The 24,357-nt window shown below is 43.1% G+C and overlaps 1 protein-coding gene across 4 annotated transcripts in view; it reads right to left on the reverse strand.

Moving 5' to 3' along the window:
- The window catches only part of LOC141927400 (calcium-activated potassium channel subunit beta-2), a 155,333-nt gene that overhangs the window by 89,183 nt on the left and 41,793 nt on the right, over positions 1–24,357 (reverse strand). Inside the window, exon 1 of one of the 4 annotated variants that reach the window (XM_074834591.1) lies at positions 15,408–15,838. The exons of the other annotated variants lie outside the window; for them this stretch is intronic. The gene's annotated coding sequence lies outside the window, so the exon portion shown is untranslated. Of the gene's footprint in view, positions 1–15,407; positions 15,839–24,357 lie in introns of those variants that run through there. 4 annotated transcript variants of the gene reach the window in all.

A 24,357-nucleotide genomic window follows, 5' to 3' on the forward strand; every position in this document is an offset into this window, starting at 1 on the left:
TGACCTGCACCCTGGGTATTTTTCCTTAGCACACAAGAGAGAGGAAGGGGAGGTGAGTCTCCTACTGACATTTCTCTGTTGAGTAGCTGCTCAAGAAAGTGAAAAACAGAGAGTCTGGACTCATCTTCCCCTCCCTTCCCCTGAGTGTCTCGCTAATAGCTGCCTGGATGGATTTCCAGTTGTATTAATTACCTTTAATTGGCTGCAGCTTTCTGGCCAGCCTCACCTCTCCTCAGGAGGTGATGGCCCTGGTGGGAACAGGGGTGACCTGAGTCAAGGCTGAGGAGCTGCTCCTGCTGCTTGTGGCCAGAGACCTCCTGCACGTCTCCCCCAGTGCTCAGCAATGAAGTGCCTTGGGCATTGTGGTATCTTTAGGTACTCAAGGGAAAAGAAATCTTTTAGCTCCCATTAGTTTGATAATAACTTTAGAAGCATGCATATAAAAATAATGTTTTTTCCACATAGGTTTCTCGTCACAGATTTCCTTCAGTTACCTGATTCTGCTGATCTCAACTGGAGCATTATATGAGTTTCTGGGAGCTGTAATGGGAAGAAGAATCTTGAAAAGGGAGTTTAAAGTGTTCCTATAAAAACACAATGACGTTTTCCTTCATTCCTACCCCAAAGCTAGACTTCGCTTTGCGTGCTTGAAAAAAAAGCTGGTTAAGTTTTAGGTGCATTTGCTATCTGTTTATGCAAAATCTAGGGCTTAGCTGTGATGAGATAAGAGTAAATCTCACTTTATTGTTTCTCTTCCTCATTTAAGTGACCACAGAAAGAACAGCCATAGCCCTAATGCTTAGATGTGCTCCTTTCACATTTGGTTTTTGCTTGTATTAGCGTAAGTCAGACTTTGAAATGAATTTTCTGCAAATTTGTTTGTATGAAGTTTGGCACAAAGCAAATTTGAAACTTGGCATGGCAACAGTGAAGGGGAAGCCATTCAAAAATCCCGAGAAACTAGTCTGGCAGCACTTCAGTATTATTTACCTTGATCTAAAATCTCACTCGTGAATACAGCGACTAGTCAAAAATATGCTGTGATCCTCTCCATTCTCCTCCTTAACTTGGTAGTACTCATTAACTGACAAGTCTGTGGGTCTCATATTATCCTCTAATGTCCGTCTCAGAAAATTGTGCTAATTAAATAGGTAACTGAATGTTTCGGTGTGGGAGTACAATTTCTGAGATGGAGCGGATGTGTCTATGGGTAATGTGAATGCTTTGAGTAATAATATTTAGCACTAATAAATTAGATTTTGGAATGGCCTTAAAAATTCATGCTTCAAGGCTTAAAGTTAATCTCTGTCAGGATAAGACCTTCATTGGCATAGATTATCCTGCATTTACCAATTAAGGAATTTCTTATATGTTCTTTGGAAGACTGTTGCTGGGTTTAAAGACAGGATTGTGTCTAGGCAGTGCATTTGTCTTACTGAGGTGGCAGCTCTCACACCAGGTATACTGTCCCGGGGGGGATAAGGCAAAAATGGGTGCAATTCCATGAATGTAGGAGTAGAAGACATTAATTGGGGTTTAGTCACTGTGCTGAGATTTGGCAGACTGACTGTTAACTTTGTTTTAGGCTTCCTATGTGTTTTTGGACAATACAGGTAATTTTTCTGTGCCTTTGCTCATCTGCTTTCAAATAAGAAAATACCATCCCTCTTCCCACACCTTTTCAGTCGAACCACTAACCTTTTACTGAGTAGGGATTGGTTCTTGCTGTGGGCTGGTGCAGTAAGTACCTGGCACTGTACAATCATGGAATATTGATTCCATTTGAGGATTTTAATTTTTAGCTGTGATGCTGTTGCCACTCTTTATGATAACGATGATAGCTGTAGCTTTGCATTTTTCTGAAGTTTATTGGTTTCAGCATTTGTTTTTATGTTTCATTTTCTTGTGTTAAAAACTACTTTTCACACATAATAGCCTGTTTAAAATTTTTTTTTCCAATTGTGAGGATGGATAGTAAGGACAATCAGGAGTTAGCAGAAGGTGAAGTAATTTGACAATATCACTAGAATCTGAATGAAGAAATCAGGGTTAATTTATTATAAAATGCTTCTTTTGCACACGTGTCTTATATAGATTTAGCAAAAAAGATACCACAGAGCAAGACACATCTGAAATCTCAGGAGCTAGAAAGATGTTGTCAGATATAATTTGTAACTTTTTTTCATTTCAGAAAATAAGTTATAGATGAAAAAGATGAGTTAGAGAGGAAAAGGAACTCTGTTTGGATAAGCAAAGTTTCCTAGTCATGTGCATGTGAAAGCCAGAAATAACATATAAAATGACACATAAGAAGGAATGGGGGAAAAAGTACTATCCTGGGAAATTTGTGCCTGAGAATCTGAAAAGCAGATACTACTTCAGAGAGGGAAGATTTATTTCTGTAGTTACTATGAAACCTCATGAATGAAAATGTCGTTCTTCAGGATTTATGATATTATACAGTGCAATTTAATGGCAGGCAACAAGCTCTTTGAAAGAAGAGCTGATGGTCTGGTTCCTATGATGCTGTAAATACATCCCCCCCACCCAGAAAAAAAATAGCCAGAGAGAAAGAGCTAGAAAATAGTACTGTCTTTAATTACCCTCCCACCTTTCACTTCCCTGGCCAGACCACTACTGCTCTGCTCCTCTCCACCCCAGGATATTAGTTATCACCCAGCCAGCCTCAGATAGCTGCAAAATAATCATTCAGTACCTGTGATACAGCAATTCATTTGCAGCTGCTACTGTCCCAATCTTTCATCCCTCTCTGCTGCTCACACCAAACAGTTCAGAAATACGAATAAGGCCCTCCAGGAAAGGAAAGCAGCCAGAGAGAACGTGCATGTGTGTCTGTTTAGTTGCTGGGGTCTGTGCAACCTTCCCTGTACGAGGCACAACGTTGGCTCGTTGCTCAGCACGCTCTTGGGATACACCTGGCACTGGGTCAACGCAGTTGGCCGCAGGATGGCCAACAGCCTGCAAGAGCAAAGGTGGCTGGAGGTTACTGCTTTCATAACAGTATACAGTATGTCATCTGGAGCTGGCATGGTCTCGCTCACTGCACATCGCCTGTTTGGCACAGCAGGTATCTCTGTGTTTAAGGAACGCGGAGTGGCCAGCAGGGTAATGCCAGTGCTATCTCAAACATTGCCAGCTAATTGCTGCCCTGACCCTCCGAGACACTGCAAAAACATGTATCTAGGTGCAAAACTTACACAGCAAACGTGCATATGCTTGGGGTTTCATTTCTTCTGTGAAAGATACACTCAGAGCTGTCAGATTGGAGTTGATTTGCAGTAGTGCTCAGGGGGTGAGAAACAGAGCGAGAAGTGTCTGGGTGAGGCTGTGGAAGGACTCTGGCTGCAGCGGGGAATTCAGTCCTGCTGAAGTCCAGCCTGGAGACTGGCTGGGGGTCACCATGTTGTGTGATGCTCATGGGCTCAGCCCTGTCGAGGTCATTTTCCCAGAGAGTTTCCCTCTGTGCAGGACCTGCCTCAGTGACCTCTCCAATGTACCGCTCCAAAGTCCACTGGTGCATTTACAGAGGTGGGAGAAATAGGGTTCTGTCTCTACTCCTATGGCTCAGGCAATCCCCATGGGGTTGTTCAATGCCTCTTGCAAGTGTGGCATTCATGTGCTATGTCTAAACGCATTTAATTGATCTTTATGGGTATATGTTTGTCTTCCACCTGGCACAACCTGAGGCTTTAATTGGCTACCATGTCACACACATCAATAATAAATATGCCAATTAGATAAAATCATGCTTATTAGTTTGGTAACTACTTTGTGTTATGTATCATGCATGAAGGTACACAAATGTTGCTGTATGCTAGTTGTACAGTCTCACAAACCAAATACACAGACACGCATTCAGGTCTCATGCTGGGGCCATGCTCCTGTGCCTCTGCTCAAAGCAGCTAACAATGTGTTTCATCACAAAAAAATGTAGACTTTTGATATTAGGTGACACTGATACAAAACAGGTTTATGTGACCATTTGCAGCCTTGAAATCCCTTAACATAAAATCACTTACCCACATCATGACTGTTTTCTAACCTGTAGGAAAGGTGTAATGACTGATAGCTGTTTAATAGGGCAGCCTGAAAATGAAAGACCAATGTCCCTGTTCTCCCTTCGCTGTTTCCCAGGGAAGTCTGAAGGCACTCTTGTTGCCAAGCTGCTTTGAAAATCTAGCCCTTAATTTTGGCAACTCTTCGAAGATAAAGTGTTGTTATTGTTGGTGTTTCCAGCTTTCAGCAGATCCCAAATTTGTGATATTGTATTTCTGTCTCCCACCAGCCAAAATAAGGCAGTGTACAGCCACCTCTTAATGAACAGAAGAAAAGCAAGTGGCTTTGTCATACCTCTGATGAAATACTTCTGTTTGATATTGTATTAGCTTTGAGACAAGAATCAAACTGGTTTTTGTCCAAAACACTTTGTTCATCTTTAGTTGACAAACAGGACTAGAAAAGGTCTTTATACTCAGTCTCTGACTGTTATTGGCACCGTGCTATATATTCCCTTCTGTTGGGTTATTGAACTCCATCATAAAAATAGTCAGGGTTTTTTCCCCTCCATCACCGAGGGATACTTACTACTGTAATCTCTTTAGGGTAGGGCAATTTGACACCTAATATAATTTTCAAGGCAGAATATATTATGAAGGCAAAATTAAGCAATAACATTTATTCTCTGATTGCTTTTATAAACTCCTAATGCATCTTGGCACCCTGAGCTTTTTTATATCTCTGACATGCATAAGAGATGAAAGTTATCAGTGTAAAGAAATGCAAAAATCATTAAGGATGCTGTCACAGGTGACTGATATTTATTCATGCACATCTGGGGGGCTTCTAAGGCTTATGGTGCTGTTCAATAGAAATTACAGGGTTGGAGTTTTTTTTGGTATTAACAGTTGTTAAATGTGTCAAAGCTAGTGAAGTCAGAGGAGCTTTACAAAGACAAATGTATGAGCAGCATGACAGCTGGTGAAACTCATTGATGAATTCTAGTAAGATTGATTGGAAAGAATCGCCTCAACTTCTTGTGTGTTGGTGGATTTTAAATTAATTATATTTTAACTGCTTTGGAGACAGACCTGCGAATAAATTTGTGGAGACCAATGTATGTGGCTGTTCAATAAATGAGAGGGGAATAGAAAAGTAATCAACATTTTAGCTGTGTACAGAATGAAAAAGAAATCAAACACTGAAAATAATATTAAAATGCCATTAACATAAATCAATTCCATGCTCTATTCTCAGAATCTTTTTTCATTTCTGGTCATCCTATCTCATAAAGTCTTTAATGGATATAAAGAGAGTGCAGAAATTGACAGTGAAAATGATTAGAGATGTGTAGAGACTTTTGTAAAAAGGGAGGCAACGAACAGAGACTGCTTTGAAAAAAGCTTTAGCTCCAACAAGCAACTTAAACACCTCATCAGGACCAAGGCACGTTGTAGGTGCAAAATGTGGTCCCTCAACCACCTTACTCACCTCCTCCCTAGCCCTCAGGGTCCCTAAACTCCATAACTGTGTCAGATTTTTAACTCAAGGCCCCAGAGGCTCAGGGTTGTGCATCTTTGCCTGCTGTTGCTCCTGCTGTGGGTCATGGAAAGGCCCTGCAGCAATGAGGTACGTGGCAAGCAGGAACAGCTCGCCCCTGCTTATGGGACAGGAATGACCAACTGCAGCCCAGCCTGGGGCTCTTCTCGAGACCTGTGGTTACAGAAACTGTCAAAATGGCCCAAAACACTATTTAAAAAGATGCAGTTCTCTGAAAGACCAATTGAAGGTCTCAACCTCGAGAGCTGGTTCTGTGCCACATACCCCTTGGTGGAGGGGGGGGATTTCAAGCCTTTCCTTGACAGTGCCTTGTCCAGGTACAGTTGAGAACTGTCAGTGTTAGGTCAACGGTTGGACTAGATGATCTTCAAGGTATTTTCCAACTCAGATGATTCTGTGATTCTGTACCTTGGTTTGGGGAGCATCCAGTGCAGCACACTGGCTGACTGAGGATTTTTAACTCCCGATTGCCTCCAGAGCCAACTGCTAAAACGAAGCTGCTGGGACTTCCTTGTCGTGCTAAAATATTTGCCACAAGATACACACCAATTGCTTAATAGGATTTAAAAAAAAAGTCTAGAAATTTCTGTAAGTAGGAGAGCATATATCAGTTTTACTGAGCAAGCTAAATATTTTAAAGGATAAGTTATCTCATGCTTTAAGGTATAAATCAAGCACGCAGCCACAGCAGGTTGGGCAATGGCAGATCCTCCGCAGCTTTGTGCTGTCCCCGGGAGGGCCGGCGCAGGCTGGTGGGATCCCCAGACACAATGCAACCTGGAGATCCCATGGGCAGACTCCTCGAGGCGTTTCAGCATAGGGAAAGGAGACCCATCTTCCCTGCCATTGCATTTGGGGTGGGCTCAGCCCCCTACTCATATAGGTGCTCCTGACACCTCATCTTTTCTTCTTTTCTCCTTGGTAAATAGAAGAGAGATGAGAAACAGCATTTCTGAAATGTAAATAACGTTTAATGAGCGGGCCTTGGAGTTGTAAAGGAACTCATGCACTTATGTTTAAATCATTTTGGTGGTTGATTTAGAGCCAAATCCTGCTGGCCTTACTAAGGCAATTAGGCTGATTATTGCCAGAGTGATACTCAGACAATTAAGGTGAGCAGTGTTTGTTCTTTATTCTAGAAACCAGTTGTCTGTGCAAAAGTAGTTGACACAGTGTAGCGGTGCTGAGGCAGTACGGTGATGGGCACTGAGATGAAAACTTGGTGTCTTTCAAAGGAGAGGGATGGATAGATGGACCATCTGCCTGACACTGTTCTGAGTGGAAAGCTAAAACCTGGTAGTGAGAGACATGTCCTCGTCTGTTTGCTCTGTGGGACTGCAACTGTTGTTGCTTCTCCAAAGGAGGGAACTGGCTAATTAGATCTACAATTGCCATTTATCAAAAAGAGCATCTGAAGTCTTCCAGTGATATTTTTTCCCTCTCTCCCTGCTATTTCTAAGGCACCTATCAATGTGGTACATAAGTACCATCTGGATACCTGGCTAGTGACCAGGAGGCTGTGATATGTGAGGCTTTTTAAATAGAGGCAAGAGAATGGAGAGTAGAAAGAGTAGACAAAGAGTGAAAAGAGTAGACAGACAGCATGTTTTAATGGGGGCTGAAGAGGGTATAGGTGAACTTGGAAACAAAGAGGTACCAGAGAAATTGCTTTGTCCAAGATTTTCTGCTCAAGGAAGAGGTGGAGTATGTGAAATTTTCTAGGAACCTCCCTAGATAATTTAAATTGCCTGGGAAGTGTGCTTGCAGACGAGCAGGGCTGCTGCTTTGACTCTGTAGAACACTCACCACAGAGCAGGAACACTGCGGAGGAAACTTTTTCCTGTCCTGCCAGGAGAACCTCTGCACCTTGCTTGGATGCCAGCACTTATTTGCATTCATGGCACAGATGTGCTGGAGTTTTTATTAAGGAAGGGCACAGCTTTGAGATCAAGAGTCTTGATTTCCATCTCACCCTGAATTCAAGGAAATTCAAAGGTTGATTTGGCTCATAAGAAATCAAAGCAACTTTACAAAATGGGAATTTGCCTTTTTGAATGACCTTAAGAGTTTATGAATAGTCTAGTCCAAGGTTTAAGTGTGAAGACACTTGTGTCTTCTTGTTTTCTTGCTGATGATAAATTCACTGATGTGAATAGAGTTTACTGATTATGTTAGTACTGTCCTCCATGTGGGTGCCTGTGTGTGCAGAAGGTAATGTCTCCGTCTGGCAGAATATCACTACTAAGAAAAGTTCTGTTGTCAATTACTGGGAATTTTCCCTGAACTCTGATTCTGGAGCAGAGTTAGGGCTTCTGGTGTTATGACAGAATTTTGCAAGTTCTGTGATGGCTTTTGACAGTCCAGGTCCCAGCAGGGAAAGACTCCTCACCTGAAATCAATCAGCTTCCTCATCACACAGGGAAAAAAGAAACCCTCCTAGAAACTCAAACTTAGTTTAAAAGGGGATCCTCTCTGTCTCAGCTGAGTTACTGCAGATATCTCTACACTACAAGCATATTCATGTAGGGAACCATCTAAAGGCAGGCACACCTAACAAAGACATCCTGTTCACGCTTAATGCACCAGATAAATTGTTATAAAATGCAGAGTTATTTTGTGAGTTCTTAGTGAATAAGCGCATCCACATATGCATCTCTAAAGAGATTTTTAATTAATTGCTTTCAGTCATTTTCTTTTTGTAAAATTAGAACAATGATGGAATAGACTGGCTGTGGAGTTTGGCCGAGGAAAGATTATACTAATCCACTTGAAATACGACTAAAACAGAAAGCAAGAAGAGATAAAAGCAAATTTTTTTCAAAGCTTGTTTACCTGTGACAAAATCCTTCCAAATTGGCTGCACACAAATTACTGTATCATCTTAATTAAACACTACCAGAAAAGATTCTGCTGTGGACTTCTTGGGATATTTCATAACCAGACAGTATGTCCTGTGATGCGTTTTGTATGATGGGGGAGTATGTGTTTTGTGCAACTAATAATTAGGAATACATGTTTCATGCAATTAATGATTATGAGCAAAGCAGAGTTTTCAAAGAGCAGGGTGGCAGCAAGATCACCATGTAATACCGGAAGCAAATGAAGGGGGAATTTGTCAGAAGTTTATGTATACCCTGATGTGTCATTAACATGGGTTTTCAACATTTAGGGGCCTTTTCATTTGCAAATCCTCCAGTTAATAAAATGCTATGGTTACAAATGAACTTTGTTCCCTGCTTGGATTATTGCTCTCTATGCCTTGAAGTATATATACTTTGTCGAAGGAATTGAAAGATGTTCTAATTGCATTGATGTTTTCCATGCAGGCTTTCTTTCTGAAACTCTTATTTCCTGGATCAGTAAACTTTTCCAAATTGCAACAGTCCTCCTTACACCTGCTCTGCAAGGACTATTTTTCACAGCTGAATCAATTCTTTCCCTATCACTACAACAGCAGCTCTGGAATCCAGCATACAAGCTTAAAAACTGCTCTTCAATAGCTAGATGGGCCCTGACAATCAAAGACCAATGAGGGCAGACAAGCTGTTGTCCTTTTTTGCCCTGCAGTTCTTTTGTAACTCTTGGGCTCTGCAACATGGTTGCTGTGGTCAAGATGTGGTTATCTGAAGGCTGTTTCTGCAGCAGTCTCACTGAGTTGTTAGGAAAGAGGAATTTAGGGGTGTTTAGCTAGAAAATGTGCTGTGCCAGGACTGTGACTGCTTCTTGCTCCCCATACCTCACCCTGAGCTATGCTCTTCTCCGGCGTTTCTTTCATCAGCTCTGGTGCTCACTGGCTCCCAACTGGGCTTCCTCAGCCAGCCAGAACTAAAGCTTAGTTTCCTGAAGGTTCTGTGAGCTGAACTGGCTCCACAGAGGGCCAGACGAGCCTGGGAAGGTGCAGGAAAGGGGAAGGCAGCGGGAAGGGGCAATGCCAGCCCTAGGGCAGCTGCAAGCTGCCAGGGTGGCCTGGCTGCTGCGTCCCCCCCAAAAATTTACGCTCCTAACCGAGGTCAGAGAGTCAGTCTGTTTGGCAGTAGCACCGAGGAGCACACCCACTCCTGTGGATGGAGAGGGACACAAATCTCCAGAAGGGTTTTATACTCCTTTGTTTCTTCTGACTTTGATTTAACCATGGGCTGTGATGCTTTAAGTACCAGATATTAATTAGAAGTGGTAGGGAGAGTGTCCCAAAGGGACCATACTCCTGGTGTTCTCACCATTCCTAGTTTGACTTATTTCAAGTTATTGCTCTGAAACATTATTTATTCACTCAGCAGCCTGACATTTATAAGGCCTATCTAAATTTGCAAATAACTAACGGTTGTCAGTAAGGAGTACCACTCTGCTGAGGTGGAAAATAGCTTGCCCACAAGTAAAATACAGCCAAATATACTGAATGTTTTCTGCAACAATTCTTTAAGGCAGGCAATGTTACCTTGTCCCGTCTTTGGTACCACGCCTCAGCAGGCACGCAAGGACAGTGCCGTCCAGAGGGCTCCTGCCAGGATGGTGACCTTGGACAGATGAACCACTTTGGGCTTAAGCAGAAACCAGTCCCACTCTGATCTCTGATCCGCTGAAAGGGGAGTGGGGAAATGCAACAAATGCTCTGTTTTCTCCTCTGGTCTTCAAAACCCTTCCGGCAGTTGTTCGTTTAGGACAATGCAGTGGCACGCAGAGCGCGAGGAACACTGAACTCAGACAAAATTGCTGGGTACCTGGGGGTGGCTGGGGTACAGGTCGTGGCTGATTTTGTCCATCATGTCCTCAGTCTGGGGACCTAGCTATAACCCCCTTTCAGTGTTTTGGAGACACTTAACATCTACAGCAGGTTTGACATTTTTCTTCTTTCCTCTGAAGGACATTCCCTCCCCATTGCTTTTGGATTTACGAGTTCCCTGTGAAGGGGACTTGTGGTGTAGATCAGTGCCAAGGGTTCAGCAGGTGAGATAGGCTGGTGCAGGCTTTGATGAGGTTTTGTCCAGTTATGTGGTTCAAAGGGTTACCTAAAGAACTTGTGCATTTAGTAGAGTAGTTTTGAAAGACTGTTGAGGACCTCAGAGCTGCCAGGTCCCTCCTGTGGAGTTATAGAAGTAGATGATAAATAAACAGTGGGGAAGCCCAGCTGCACTTGTGACTGTGTTGCTGCTTCCAACCTTTCAAGGATCTCAGATGAAGATGCTACAGCTCCAAGATGTTGCTGTGTGTCCCTGCAGGGCTTATCAGTGGGAGCTCTCTGCTCTCAACCAAGTGTCAAATGTCCCAAAGCACAAACCAGAGGGGCAACCAGCAATGTGGGCAAAGAGAGCTGGGATTTGGCTTTTTCTGTGTTTTCCCTTTTAAAAATTAACTACATCTTTAAAAGTCGTCCATACAAAACTATCCCCCATGGCATAAGCAGAGATGGCAGTTAATTATGGGCAATAGGACAGCTTTATATTAAGAAAGAAGAAGTATTTGAAGACCTAATAGGAGTTTTAGTGGTATCCTGAGGGAGTTTCAAGCTGGGATTTCATTCCAGACTACACCGAGTCCATTTTTGTCCTAGCAAATTTCTTCTGTTTGCTTTGCTTTTAGTTCCTCTAATTCTTCTCATTCTCTTACTCCCCCCAAGCAGTATTAATTTGGCATTACATGTGCCCTGACAGAATATGAACACTTACATATTGCCTATAGCGACTCTTGCTATGTGGATCACACACAGTGGTTGCTGCGTGCAATTTAGGCATGTTTCTACTTTTAGAATAAATAAGGATATCTAGGATCATTGGACTTCAAAATAATTGAAAAGGTAAAAGAAGCCATCTAATGGAGGCGTAACACTGCTGGCTGGCTCTGTGCAGTCACAACCACCTTGTTGATTCAGAACACACCTGACTTATTCTACGTAAAGTGAGAAGTAGTTGGACAATACAGCTCCCTCGGTAGGAGACCTGAGGTTTCCTCCTATTTCACATAAGTACAGTCCAAAAATAATTCAAAAGGCAAATATATTCCTGCTTTTTAACCTTTTCCTCCTCATTTCTTTCCAAGTCAAAAGAGCTTGGTGTTTTGAAAGCTGATTTTTTTTTTCTCTCTGAGATAAAACACTTAACAGAAATTCTTCTCCCTACTGATTTTCACTGCTTTTAAACCATGCACCAGATGTTAGTTAGTTTGTTTTCTTCTTGTCTGTTATTTTCGCAACTCTTCCGTAACTTCATGGCATGTCATCAGACCCCTGCATGACGAAAGTTAAACCACGTCACTCCCTTGCTTGACTGCACCCATGGTGAGCACCCACATAGCACCTGCATGGGAAGGATTGGGAGCGACAGCTCCACGGCTTGCCATGGACTGGGTCTGGTAAGACCATAAACCTTGAGGTTAATGACCCAAACTCACTAGGTTCATTGTTAAAAATTGTACTGGTGTATTTATGTGTTCATGCTGTGTCAATCCCTAACACCTATGTACACGGTCTGTTTGTGGATGATCCCTCCCTCTGCCAGTGGTCACCCTTATTTTTCCCCTCTTTCGATGTTTTCTCTCCTGCACACACTGCATCACTGTTGATGCTCTCTTGCTGTCCTCCCTGTTGGCTGTCTTCATGTCACACAGTGTGCAAGACAGGCACAACAAGAGAGGCTACAATGTGGAAAATTTAGAAATTTCCATGATGGTGTGTTTTCCTTTTATTTTGGCTGCGCATTTTCCACAGGCATTGTGGACTTCTATGGAAGAGTTAGGGAGAATATGGGAACATGGCAAGCACCATAAAAGAATGGCTCATGCAGTGTGCGATGGATGATGCTGACTGTTCATTTTAACGGAGCTGCAAGAATTCAAACACTTTTAATGAATATTCATATGAAACTGAAGGCTGTTTAACCTGGCTCTCACATCTGTCTGGTGGGAGCACTTCAGTGCTTATGTGTTGCTCGTATGACTACTTGCAAGGCATGAATTTTAAACCTGACTGCTCAGATAGTGATGGAAATCCAACTTGAAACAATATACTTGGTTGTGAAATTTGCAATTCACTTTCTGTGAGTTAGCTATACAAATCATCTAATCAAGAAACACCACATGACTGAACTAAGCAACACAGTACAAATTTGCAAACATTTGCCATTCCCAAAAGATCTGTAAGCCAAGAGTTATTCACTGAAGAAATTCCCAAATAATATCAAATAAATAAATTAGAAAATTTCATGAGCTCCATAGACAATTCATAAGCAGAAGGGCAAGTGAGATTTATGGCAAAAAGTACTTATTGAGCTTCTGAAGAAAACAGGGAAATTGTTTCGAAGCACACTGAATCAATCTAATGCAGTTTGCTTCATTATTTGCTGTACACTAATAGAGCAAAGGGAATGCTGAGAGACTTGGAGTCACTTCTGACGGGCTCTCAGATGAACGGATATTTGCTGCTGGCAGTTTTTGTAAGTGGCAAATTTGTCTGGAATAGTTTTGAAAGCAGATTTAGTTTTGGATCATGGGATTTACAATATGTCTTATTTTACAGTTGAAAATGCCTGAAATATTAACCTGCTCCTGCTACAAAATTTTGCTTTGCATTTTGCCTTATCTGGAGCTCTACGTTCAGCCTCATTCCTGAGCACCACCATCTGTATTTCCATTGCATCATTAGTACATTATCCTCACCCTTATTTGCAAGGCAGGGCTATTACCCTGCTCATTTTGCAAAGAGGATGGGGACTTGCCCAAGTCCCTGAGAAATCTGTAGCTGGGTACAGGTTGGACGCAGTCTCCCACCCTCTTGTGGTTTTACCCCTTCAGCCCCTTCCCTCAGAAAAGCACTGAAGTAAAACAAAGTAAAATTCTCTAGGCCTCTGGACAAAACTGAGATGGAGAAGAAAAAGCAGGTACTTGATTTCCACATGGATTGCTCATTTCTGACACAGATTTAACATCTCTGCATGAGATCTCTTTGATCCATGCTGCAAACCACTAGAAAAAAATTCTTGGGAAGAAAGTTTTCACTGTTATCATTATGTACTGAGTAGTGACACAGGTCAAAACTACTTTTTCCCCAATTTGCAATGTAAAGTAATTCAGTTGACTGAAAAGTTGTTGCTTGGATCAAATGCAGAATATTTATGTTACATATCTTAAAAGGAACCCTTACCATTCCTGATCCGATATTGCTTCTCCTTGGCACAATCCGTGTTTACTTTGACTAAATGCATTTAGCACTTCTGTTGCTAAATTGCCATCAGTGTTTTGTTATTAAATGAATTATATCGTGACCTATTTACAATGTAGTATAATACACTTAAATTCTCCTTAAAGGGAACATTCATTAGGATGAGTAAATTCAAATTACTTCATAAGTCCCTACTATATAGGAATTCTTTTTCTAATGAAGATTTAATGAAAACAATCAGTCTAACAGAATTCTCTAAGTTGTCAGCTTTTGACAACAGTAAAGTATGCTTAATGACACCTATATTAAAGTAGATTTAAAATGCCATCATAACCTTAATTTTAAAATCTAGCACAGCAAGTGATACCATACCTCTTACTGCAAGCTATGACTCTCAGATTCTTTAAGTGCATTTTTAATAGCTCCTGTGAGAAGCATTTCTGCAAGCAGAACATTTTATTGTTACTAAATACCGCTCACTCTGAAGTCTCTGTGTTGTTTGGAATTGAAACTTTAATGCACAAGTCACAACAATTCATCAACACAGGGAACATCACACTCAGATCAAACACACCAAATGATAAGGATTCTGCATATGCATGGACATAAGATTTTCATTCATTAAGTTCCCACTACTTATCTTGGTGAGGGTCATATGCAATGACAAAAATGCAAACTTGCAGCCCAGCACTGACCAGGACCCCATGCAAACATCACTGCCCTGTTTTGCCATGCAGATCTGACTGTTTGATGTTCAGACATTTTCTTGTCTAGTAATGCTAAACAGGAGCATCATAAAAAAGTACATGAGGCTTCTAACTTTGCATATCACCTCTTGGACTTCTGGCTGGGAAGAAACAAGCTTTTTCAAGGGGAAGCTCTCCTGCTATACTACTGAGTGTTCATTCCCCACTCAGTCCTCTCTCCTGACCCTTTCAGCATCCAGCTAAACACCGTTTATATCCTTCCCCACACTGTTGTTTCTCAGAGGGAGGGAGGGTGGCAGGGGGCTGGCAGTGGCACAGGAGGAAATTGTACCTTTTTCTGTCTGAAACTACAATTCTCGTCCAGCAAAACAATGCCAACAGTGCAGAGGAAGCTTTGATTATGCAAAATGGATGGACACATCATGCTTTTTTTTGCAATAGGTTATAACCTAAGGAGTCCCTCACCCGGAAAGTCCCCCCCGCCCCCCACCCTGGCTCTGTTTTCCCCTTTTCAAATGTCATCGGTGGCACTCTAGACACATTTTACATATTAATAGCATGTCTCCCTCTTCTTACAGGCTCCATAGCTTTCCTCTTCCCCTTTTATTTCAGGGCAGCTTCCCCTCTCCCTTCTCCTGTCTCAGAAACAGCCCAGCTGGCTCCGTAGAAAAGGAGTAAAGTGTTTTCTGCATGACCTCTATGTATTTTACTCCGTGGGAAGAGCAACGTGGAATGCACACTCAGCAGGCAGCGAGATTTGAGCCAGTCTGTCCTCGAGGCATTTCTGCCATAAAACGTAGCACTATCAACAGTATTTCCACCCTTGGCTCTCCCCCCCTGTCCCATCACCCCCTCCCCACCGCCGGCTCACCACTGCCGGCTGCACCTGGCTGTGCTCTGAAAGCCAGGGAGCAAAGCACAAACAATGGGCACCGAACAGCTACAGCTCCCTTTGTTTCCCATGCAAATCCTACCTCCGATAGTTGTCACATCTTCCTCCGAGGAGAAGCCTAATTATTAATAAACAGAGATCCAGCGGAATCCTCCGAACTGCCACCAGTTCTTAAGCGCTGTCATCGTTCTCTCCTGGTGCTTAAACCTTTTTGGACCATTAATGTCACAACCCCTGCTAACTCATAGCTTAGTACTCCCTGCTCAAAATGTCTGAAATAGTTTGGAAGGACAATAGGAATGACAGGCACACTAGACAGCCATGCTTGAAATTAGTTATCTCAAGCTGACTTAAGGCTGTTTCGTAGTGCTTTTAAGGCATGCACTCAGTAGGGTTTATTAAGCTAGGCTAGACATGCCATTCCTGCTTTTATTCAGTGCTGTAATAGGATGGCTGCTAGAAATGCAGCGATAGGTCTAACCCCATTCATCCCTCCGTAGCTTTTAAACCTCCCCGGGAGAGGAAATAGCTTCAGTCATCCTTAAACTTACTGAGGCTACTGTTTCTGCAGAGCAGGGTTTCACACATTGTTTTGAAACTAAGGAGAAAATCACTCCCGGGAATGGAAGGTGCTGTAGCTCTCACAGCTGATGTGAACGGCCAGATGAACGCGACAGCATCCGCCCCCACCGCAAGCTGAGGCTGTCGCAGGAGTTAGTGGAAGTAGTGATTGGAAGCTGAAAGTTCATAAAACTCTCTAAGGCAGATGTGGCACGAAGTTGAATGAGTGGGACATATGGACCGTACCGTGGTTTCTATTTACAGAGTCATGGATGTACGTTACACTTCCCAAAAAGCAAAATACAGTTTACAGGTAGCAGAGTCTTGCAATCTGAATTTGCAAGTGTACAGAACCTGAGATAAAGATAATCAGAAGAAATGTGAGCGATGCACGGCATTCGCAGTGCCTGTCATGTGGGGAAGAGAAGGGGTGAGAGGATGCTACTGGAGACAGCTGTTTTCAGTACAACCGTGCATAACTCCAGATCCCAGGTCAGAGATGTTAGTGCTCTGCTGAGATCTTGGAGCCTTTTTCTTCTTGGTTGTCAGTTAATAATCAACCCAGGTCAAGATGGATCAAAGCTTGTTAACATCTGCTGTCAGTTCAGTGTTGCTGATCTCAGTGTGGTCCCTAGTGGACAAATGTAAAAGCCACCAGCACGGATGTGTCTCTGCCAGCAGCAGTGGCACATGGGTTGAAGGACTGGAGAGGCAACCTAGTGCCAAGGCAGGCTGGGAGAGAGAAGGGGGGAGTTAGCACTTCTGCTGCTTGTTCAGCACCTGCCTGACTTTTTGGTACCACCCAGTTCACAGCCCGTGGCTTAAAATGAAAATACCATGCACGGAGACATCTGAGAAATGAATGGCATTTAGAGAGATTAAGGAGGAAATCAGATCACAGTGAAAATCCAGCTGTGGCTGCTTCACACCATGGGAACAAAGGGGTTAAGGGAGCACTAATGGCAAATATGCATTAGGTTTTTGAATGACTGGGACCTGAGGGCTGGTTAAGGTGTGAGCCTTCTCCTTTGAGAAGCTCTGGTTGGTATTTGTGTTGGTCCTTTGTGCTGGTGACTGTTACAGACTATTTGAAAGTCATCCTTGCGGGAGAGGTGTCTGCTGGTCTGTGCTGAACCAGCTGGTAAATTCTGCCTTGTTCCTGGGGGAAAGTGGCCACCTTAAAACCCTCTTTTTTCCCCACATCACTTTGTGCCACACCAGACGCCCACAATGCCAAGGGCTTTACCAAACAGCATGTCAGCGTGTGTGTGTTCAGCGTGGGCTACAGGTCTCTCCTCCCTCTGAACTGGCCTTCAGGGAAACTACTGAGTCAAAGCATGCTTGTTGCTGGTGCAAGCAAGCCATAGATGGTGATGGGGCATCTGGGGCTACCACAAGCACGATATTTGCTCCCAAATCAACGTTGCTCCTGACAGGGTGCCTTTGCACTCTGTGCTTCCCCATGACTGTACTTGCTGTCACTCTTGGACATCCTCCCTTCCCCTTTTCACCCCCTGCACCTTACACAGTGTGTTGGAGGGGAGGTCTCAGGGCTCCAGTTTTGTTTCTTGGTTTACAGTGGGATGTTAGTAGCACCTTAAGCTATTCCCAGAATTGATGGGAGCAAAGGGGACTTTGCATTTTGTAGGCATGAATCTCAGGGTGGACCACTACTTTCCATCTGCTAGCACAACTGCCAGAACAATACCTGCTTTGTGAATAATTTAAAGAATTTTTTCGCTGCCATTTATCTAGCATTTGTCATAAACGCTATATTCACCTTAAGGCAGAAAAATAAAGGGGAGAAAAGTTCTCCTTGTCCTGAGCAATAGACTTCTGTCTCACTAAGGGGCTCACTGTGCAGTTGATTTGTAAGTAGGATGACACAGCAGTTCAAGAGACATTAGAGAGATTCCCATTGGAGATACACAGGTCTAGGGGTGCTGACTTTGTTGATGATCTTTTGAGATATTTCAATACTCAACTGGACACAACAGTGTTCAATGCCAGGTTAAAGCAGGTGATCATTGCCACCCATGTCCACAGTTCACCAGTTATGTATGCTGAATACAAGGTGGTCCATAAAAAATGGATGATTATCCCCACTCACTCCTCCCTTGTGCATTGAATAAATTACCTTTGGACCTTCCTGCCATAGTGATCTCAAAGGCTTCAATCCTTTGCAGTAGGTTAAAGTCACTCAAACTTGGTGGTCCAGATGTGATAACTACCTGTTAGAGTGGTGTAATCAAATGGACAAGGAGATGTATTTACATTGGGTGGTAATTGAAAGGGGAATAAACTGTTCATGGTGTAAGGTGTAGGCCAATGGAGAATGATCAGAAAGATACAGGGGCTGATTAGTTCAAAATGGTTCAGTTTTAGGGAGATATTCTGAGATACTCTCCCTTTCCTTAGGCTTTTTCTAATCACTGAGCAGCAACATCAGCTGCCAACAGTGATGGGACTCATGCGTACTCTCTACCCTTGCCATGGCTCTACTGTTGTTGCATTTTTCTGATGCACCAATCTGCTCCTTGCTGGAAACATGATATAGAGGGTAATGGAGCACTGATCTGATCATGTATGGCAATTTTCTGTCTTCCTGGACTGTATTAATGTTGCAAAGTAGGATTGCCCTGGCAAACAGAGGGCTCACATGTTGCCCTCCATCAGCAAAATCCTATTGACCTCCACAGGAGCTGAGATTGATGCTCAGCTCTGCAGCAGTAGACCCTCTGAGAAGACCCACTGCTTGCAAAGGAGTAGCAACAATTTAAAACATCTCTGTTTCTGATCAGTATTTGCTTAGGAAATGGCCTAGGAGGATGAACGAGAGGAAGAATTCAGAAGATTTGTAGTTTGCATGCTGACTGTAAGTCAAACAATATAATGAATGGAGCAACTAATGCATAATTTCATTATGAGTCATCCTAATTATAATGAGAATTTGATAGATACATAACTAGAAAGTGTAACTATCTGTTACAAATACACATTTCTAATTGCACAGGGAAGTACACAATATAATTAAAGCTGCAGGTTACACATACAATAACCTTTTCTTCCCCTGTGGGGATAAATTCTCTCGGAACAGTATGAATGTCTTTTGAAATTGGGTACCTATCAGACGGCATTCTTTCTACCCACTTGCTGAGTCTTTTTCAAACAGCAGCAGGGAATCTCACTAATCCATAGATACTTGGTGTGAATCAGGTGTTAAAGGAATTGCAGGAATGATCAGTCAATGGTTCTTCCATGTTGGGTCTCTCTGTAGAGCATCAGTGGTCACTGCAGAGTTAGCCTGGCAAAGCTACAGATATACCACAGAAGTAGGGAGGTGATAGTCCCCCATGTACTCTGCACTTGTGAGGCCACACCTTGAGTATTGTGTCCAGTTTTGGGCACCTCAATACGAGAGAGATCTTGAGGTGCTGGAGCGAGTGCAGAAGAGGGCAACGAAGCTGGTGAAGGGCCTGGAGAATAAATCCTATGAGGAGCGATTGAAGGAGCTGGGACTGTTTAGTGTGAGGAGGAGAAGGCTGAGGGGAGACCTCATCACTCTCTACAACTACCTGAAAGGACGTTGTAGAGAGGTTGGTGCTGGTCTCTTCTCACAGGTGATTAGCAACAGAACAAGGGGGAACGGCTTTAAACTCCAACAGGGGAGGTTTGGACTGGACATTAGGAAAAAATTTTTCACAGAAAGAGTGGTCAGACAGTGGAATAGGCTGCCCAGGGAGGTGGTGGAGTCACCATCCCTGGATGTGTTTAAGGGTCGTTTGGATGAGATGCTGGGGGATATGGTGTAGGGGAGAACTTTGTAGAGTAGGGCTGATGGTTGGACTCGATGATCCCAAGGGTCTTTTCCAACCTGAATGATTCTGTGATTCTATGATGTGTATGGCAGGTAATGGGTTGTATTAAGTATGTATAATTACAGTGTAAATGAAAATTAGTCTTAATAAGGAGAAGGATCCTTCAAAAGTGGCCAAATTCTGTCACACACATCTAGATACTCTTGGGCTTTGTGGAGCTGGAACTCAGAACTGAGTTTTGCAAATGGCAGCTATTCCCTAGAAAGGGTGAATCCAGCGTGGGGGAAGATAAATTCCTAATGGTGATCTTGGCTACGTGCATTAATCCCACCTCTGTCTTAAATGTAAGAATTATCAAGAAAGCTGGTTGACATCAGTCCCTACATTTACAGCTCTGATTGGTCTCCCTTCTTTTTCCTGAGGTAAAACAGGCAGCACCTGTGTCTTCTACAACTTCAGAGTGTGATAGCTGACATGCTGCCACAGGAAAACACTCAGCAAGGCTGTCCTGGGTGACTATCTTTAGCATAAAGTCAGAAATCACTTGTTTACTGATGGGAAATGTAACCCTGTGTTTGGTCATAGTCTTGCAGTTTCTCTCATGCTGAGAATCACAGGACACCCAAGTGTCCTGGAAATCTGTTCATTTAACTGAGTTATATTGCACCGACTAGCTAATCACTTCCACATGCTGCTTGATTGTCGTCCTTTATACGCCAACTCTGTCTTTTTCTTGCATAGCTCTTTTTTGAGCCACTTGCCTAGGAGAAAATAACTACATCTGGAGTGTTGTTAAATGACCCAGAAGTTGCTGCTTTGCAGGCTGACAGTATTTGATGCAAATAGATGGCTTCTTGCTGTGAAAATCTCCTTGGTTGACAACCCATTGGGTACTTTTGATGATAGTTGTCTGAGGAGTTAAAACACAGGCTCCTCTTTGCATATTCACACTATCTTTCTTACAGAACTGCCGGTATTAATTCTCCCTGCGCAGTTTCAGCAGAGGCCTTTCCACTCCCCATTTGTTCAACAGCTGCTGGTGCGCATTGCTCCTTCTCTTTGCCTTCAGCTTTTGCCATCTGCCATCATTAAGTTGCCCAGGTGTCGGAAATCTTCTTGCTCTTCTCTTGTAAACATTATTCTGCCTTCTTCTTCACTAACTCAACCTTCATTTATATAGAGGCTGATAGATCAGGCTAGCTGTTCTCAAAACATCTGCTACATTTCATACTTTATGGGGGCGGATGGGGAACAGAGTACATATACTTGCTGGCAAAAATAAAGACTGGTTAACCCTTCCTTCACTTTCCTTTCCATCTCCAAGAGCTTGCTGTTTTCCTGCACTTCTAGATGTGCCAGTTAATTAATACTTGCCAGTTGGGATGTTACCTACGGCAAATATATCATAAAGCACTGCTAATTTTTAGAAACATCAAAGCTTACACATGTTGCAACAATGTCTAGTCCTCAGTGGTACTGAGGAACAGTAGAGATGGGACATACCTAAGACAGTCATCAGAAAACACATCAGAATAAACCTTTTTCCCTCTTTAGACTGCTTCTGCTGGTGCAAACGGGGCCATTCCACTGATCTCGGTATGTTTTCTGCCCAGATACAGGTCAGGCACCCTTTTATGATTACCTGGAGGGGAAATCCAGACTCAAAGAGCATCTTTCACAATGATGGGTAGTGTAAACTATTGAATTCTTTTGGCAGAGATGATGAAATTAAATGATTTCTGGTGTGCCCAATCCTCCTCAGTAAATCACTGAAGATTGATTGTAAGTTTGAACAGCAACAAAACAGAATCCAACAAAACATGCTGCTTACACAATGCTGCTTTCTGGGCCCAGTGAATGTTTACTGCTTAAAGGCTAGTAAAATATGTATCTGAGGATGCACACCCAGTTGCTGGGGCCGGTCTCCATCATGAGTGTTGAGTAATTCCAACAGGATTTCATGCTTCAGTGATTTTACTCTCCTCAGTTTGGGCCTCAGTACCAATGCTTTCAAAGCCTGATTTTGTGTGCAACTATTGGGCAGAGATGGTTTCCTGCTCTGAACAGTTCTGCTGAGCAGCAATTGCTGCCTGCTGCTTTCCCATTTGTTAAGCAATGGATTACTGTTCAAACATTTGTAGCCCATGTTGGTCTAAGCTCTCTGTGCAATTCTCCAAATTTACTCCTCTCCTGGAATGCTGTGATCAGAGGTTGTTTCTTGCTTGTTCAATAATTTCCTGAAGCACTGCTCCAATCAATGCTGCTGTGATTTCCTTCCTTTGTGACAGATAATATATTGTGCTATTCACCTTTCACAGAAAAATCAAATTGGCAACTTAGATGCTCTGATTTTACATACAGTGCCTAGCTGTTTCTCCACCAACTCTCGATGGCTTTTTTCTATCCACACTTTCCTGTTCCTATGTTAATATTACTTCTCCAGCAACTTTAGCAAGATATTGCTAGATAATTCTTTCCTCGCCTTTTTTCCACCCCCCTGCAAATCATTTGCTATGCAGAGCTCTCCTTTCTTCAGGATTCAAGTATCTGCTTTAATCTGTTCTTCCTTTTATTCTTTACTCAGCTGCTGCTTTGCTTTGGTGGAATAGTCACTTCTCTGATGAAGCTCATGCTTCTATTTCTGTTCTCTCTCTTTTTGAAAGGACTTTTGCACCAGTGAAATGCCTGTTTGGGTTTCTTTGATGATCTGGGGCTGTACGCTAAGCACTGCACTCCAGGGGTGAAAGATCAAGTTGTGGAGAGAGCATGCAAAGTGGGAGAGAAGGGGACTTTGCCACGACGTGAGGGGAGTTTTCAATGAAGCAATAACAGAGCCAGACAGGTAAATAGCCTGGGAGTCAGGATCTGTACTGTGGAGAGGCCATTTTGTAGCACTGTGCCTCAGTTTCCCCATTTGTAAGAACAATCCTCTGGCTTTATAAAGTGCTATGTGAGCTTTGCCTAAGAACTGAAACAAGATGACTGAAGTTCAGTCTTGTCAAGCTTATATTGTTACTGTCTTGCTGATAAACTTTAAATTCAGAATAGCAAGAGCCTAAAACTGCCTAAGTAGCCTCTGTATGTGCAGTGTGTGTTATGCTGTATGTTGCTGGTCACATACGTCTGCTCCTGAAGGCACAACCTCCTTTACAGTGTCCTCGCAGTCATCTCACAGCCATTTTACTTTTCTTCTTTTTTGAACTAAAGGGCACCCAGAAGGAAAGGCTGGGTTTTGTATGTGTCCAAGATGTCAGAGCTATCAAGGTCTCAGCAGAGCTGTCACAACTTCACTGACCCCATAGGCCTCTCTCAGTTTTCTTAAACTGAGGACAAACAAGACATCTCACGATACTTGCTCTGGCATGAGCATCAGCAGCTGCCTTTCAGCTGCAGAGGTGTGCAGAGGCACACCCGGGCAGGATGGGCAGAACAACACACAGGCCCGCAACAGGCCCTCACCTCCCCGCCAGCTCCGGAGGCAGCGGCTGCCTCCAGGCTAATGCCAGGACACACTGTACGTTAGTGGGACTGTGCATGGAGCTGGGGGTTTGCATCCTCCGGGATGGTTCGGGGTTGTGCTGGGCCTGGGAATGGGGTGGCAGGAAAGAATTTTTCTTCCTTTTTCCCCCAGCCATGTTTTGATGTCCCCTGGCTCTTGTGTCCGTGACCACCATGGACGCTTATATGGGATGCTGCGGATGGTGCAGCCCTGCTTGGAGGATGAAGAAGGATTTTGGTGGCAGCTTCACAGCAGCCAGAGAGCAGGAAGGACATTGCCTGGGCTGAGTTTGAAGCCCAGCCTGTTTGGAGAAAATGTGCTGGCAGGGTGAGGAGAAACCCCTCACAAGATGCCACTTTTTAATTTTATTGACCTACAGTCTGTAGCAGGTGCTCAGAGGGGCACTGGGGCACACTGCTGCAGGGTGCGTGGCTACTGCCAAAGCTATCAGTGGAGGATTTATGGTTGTGAATATAAAAAATTCACCCAGGTTCAAAATCTTTTCTTGGTTTTCCTGTGTAAATCTGGAGTGACCAGAGGGATTTGACTGTATTTACTGAAGTAGAGTTGTTTGGGATTTATACCACTGAGGGCAACATTTGGTCTTAAACATACATCCTCAAAGATATACAGGTCTCGTACAAAGTTATATCCCCCCCGTGGAAAAGTTACAGCCACTGTACAAAGCTGCCACCTCTTCCCCATCATCGCAGCAGCTGAGAACACAGGACGTGCTTGTGGATAAATGACTTGGGGGGGGGGAACGCATTTGAAAACCAAGCACATGCTTTACAAGAGGAAAACAGAATGATAAAGCTTGCCTTTAACACAGGCTACAGGGATACTCCTCTGGCATAAACACACATTTTTTCATTGATAAAAGAAATATCTTTTTTCCATCCTCTCTGATACATTTTTTAATTCTGAATATGCAAAAATATTAATGTATCATCAAAGGCTGAAGTGAAGAGGACTCTAGAGGAATTTAGCCAGTGAGTTATCTCTGGTTTTAATTACCTAACACTATTTGTTTACATCTGTTTGAAATTATTTTATACTCATTATGCCTATTGAAGTAATGTTTCATTATTTCTCCACTTCAGGCAATTTTAAAAACAGAAAAAAAGAAAAAGGAACAACTTGTCCATAAATAC

The sequence above is a fragment of the Strix aluco genome, chromosome 9 (genome assembly GCF_031877795.1).
Source record: "Strix aluco isolate bStrAlu1 chromosome 9, bStrAlu1.hap1, whole genome shotgun sequence".
Classification (NCBI taxonomy): domain Eukaryota; kingdom Metazoa; phylum Chordata; class Aves; order Strigiformes; family Strigidae; genus Strix; species Strix aluco.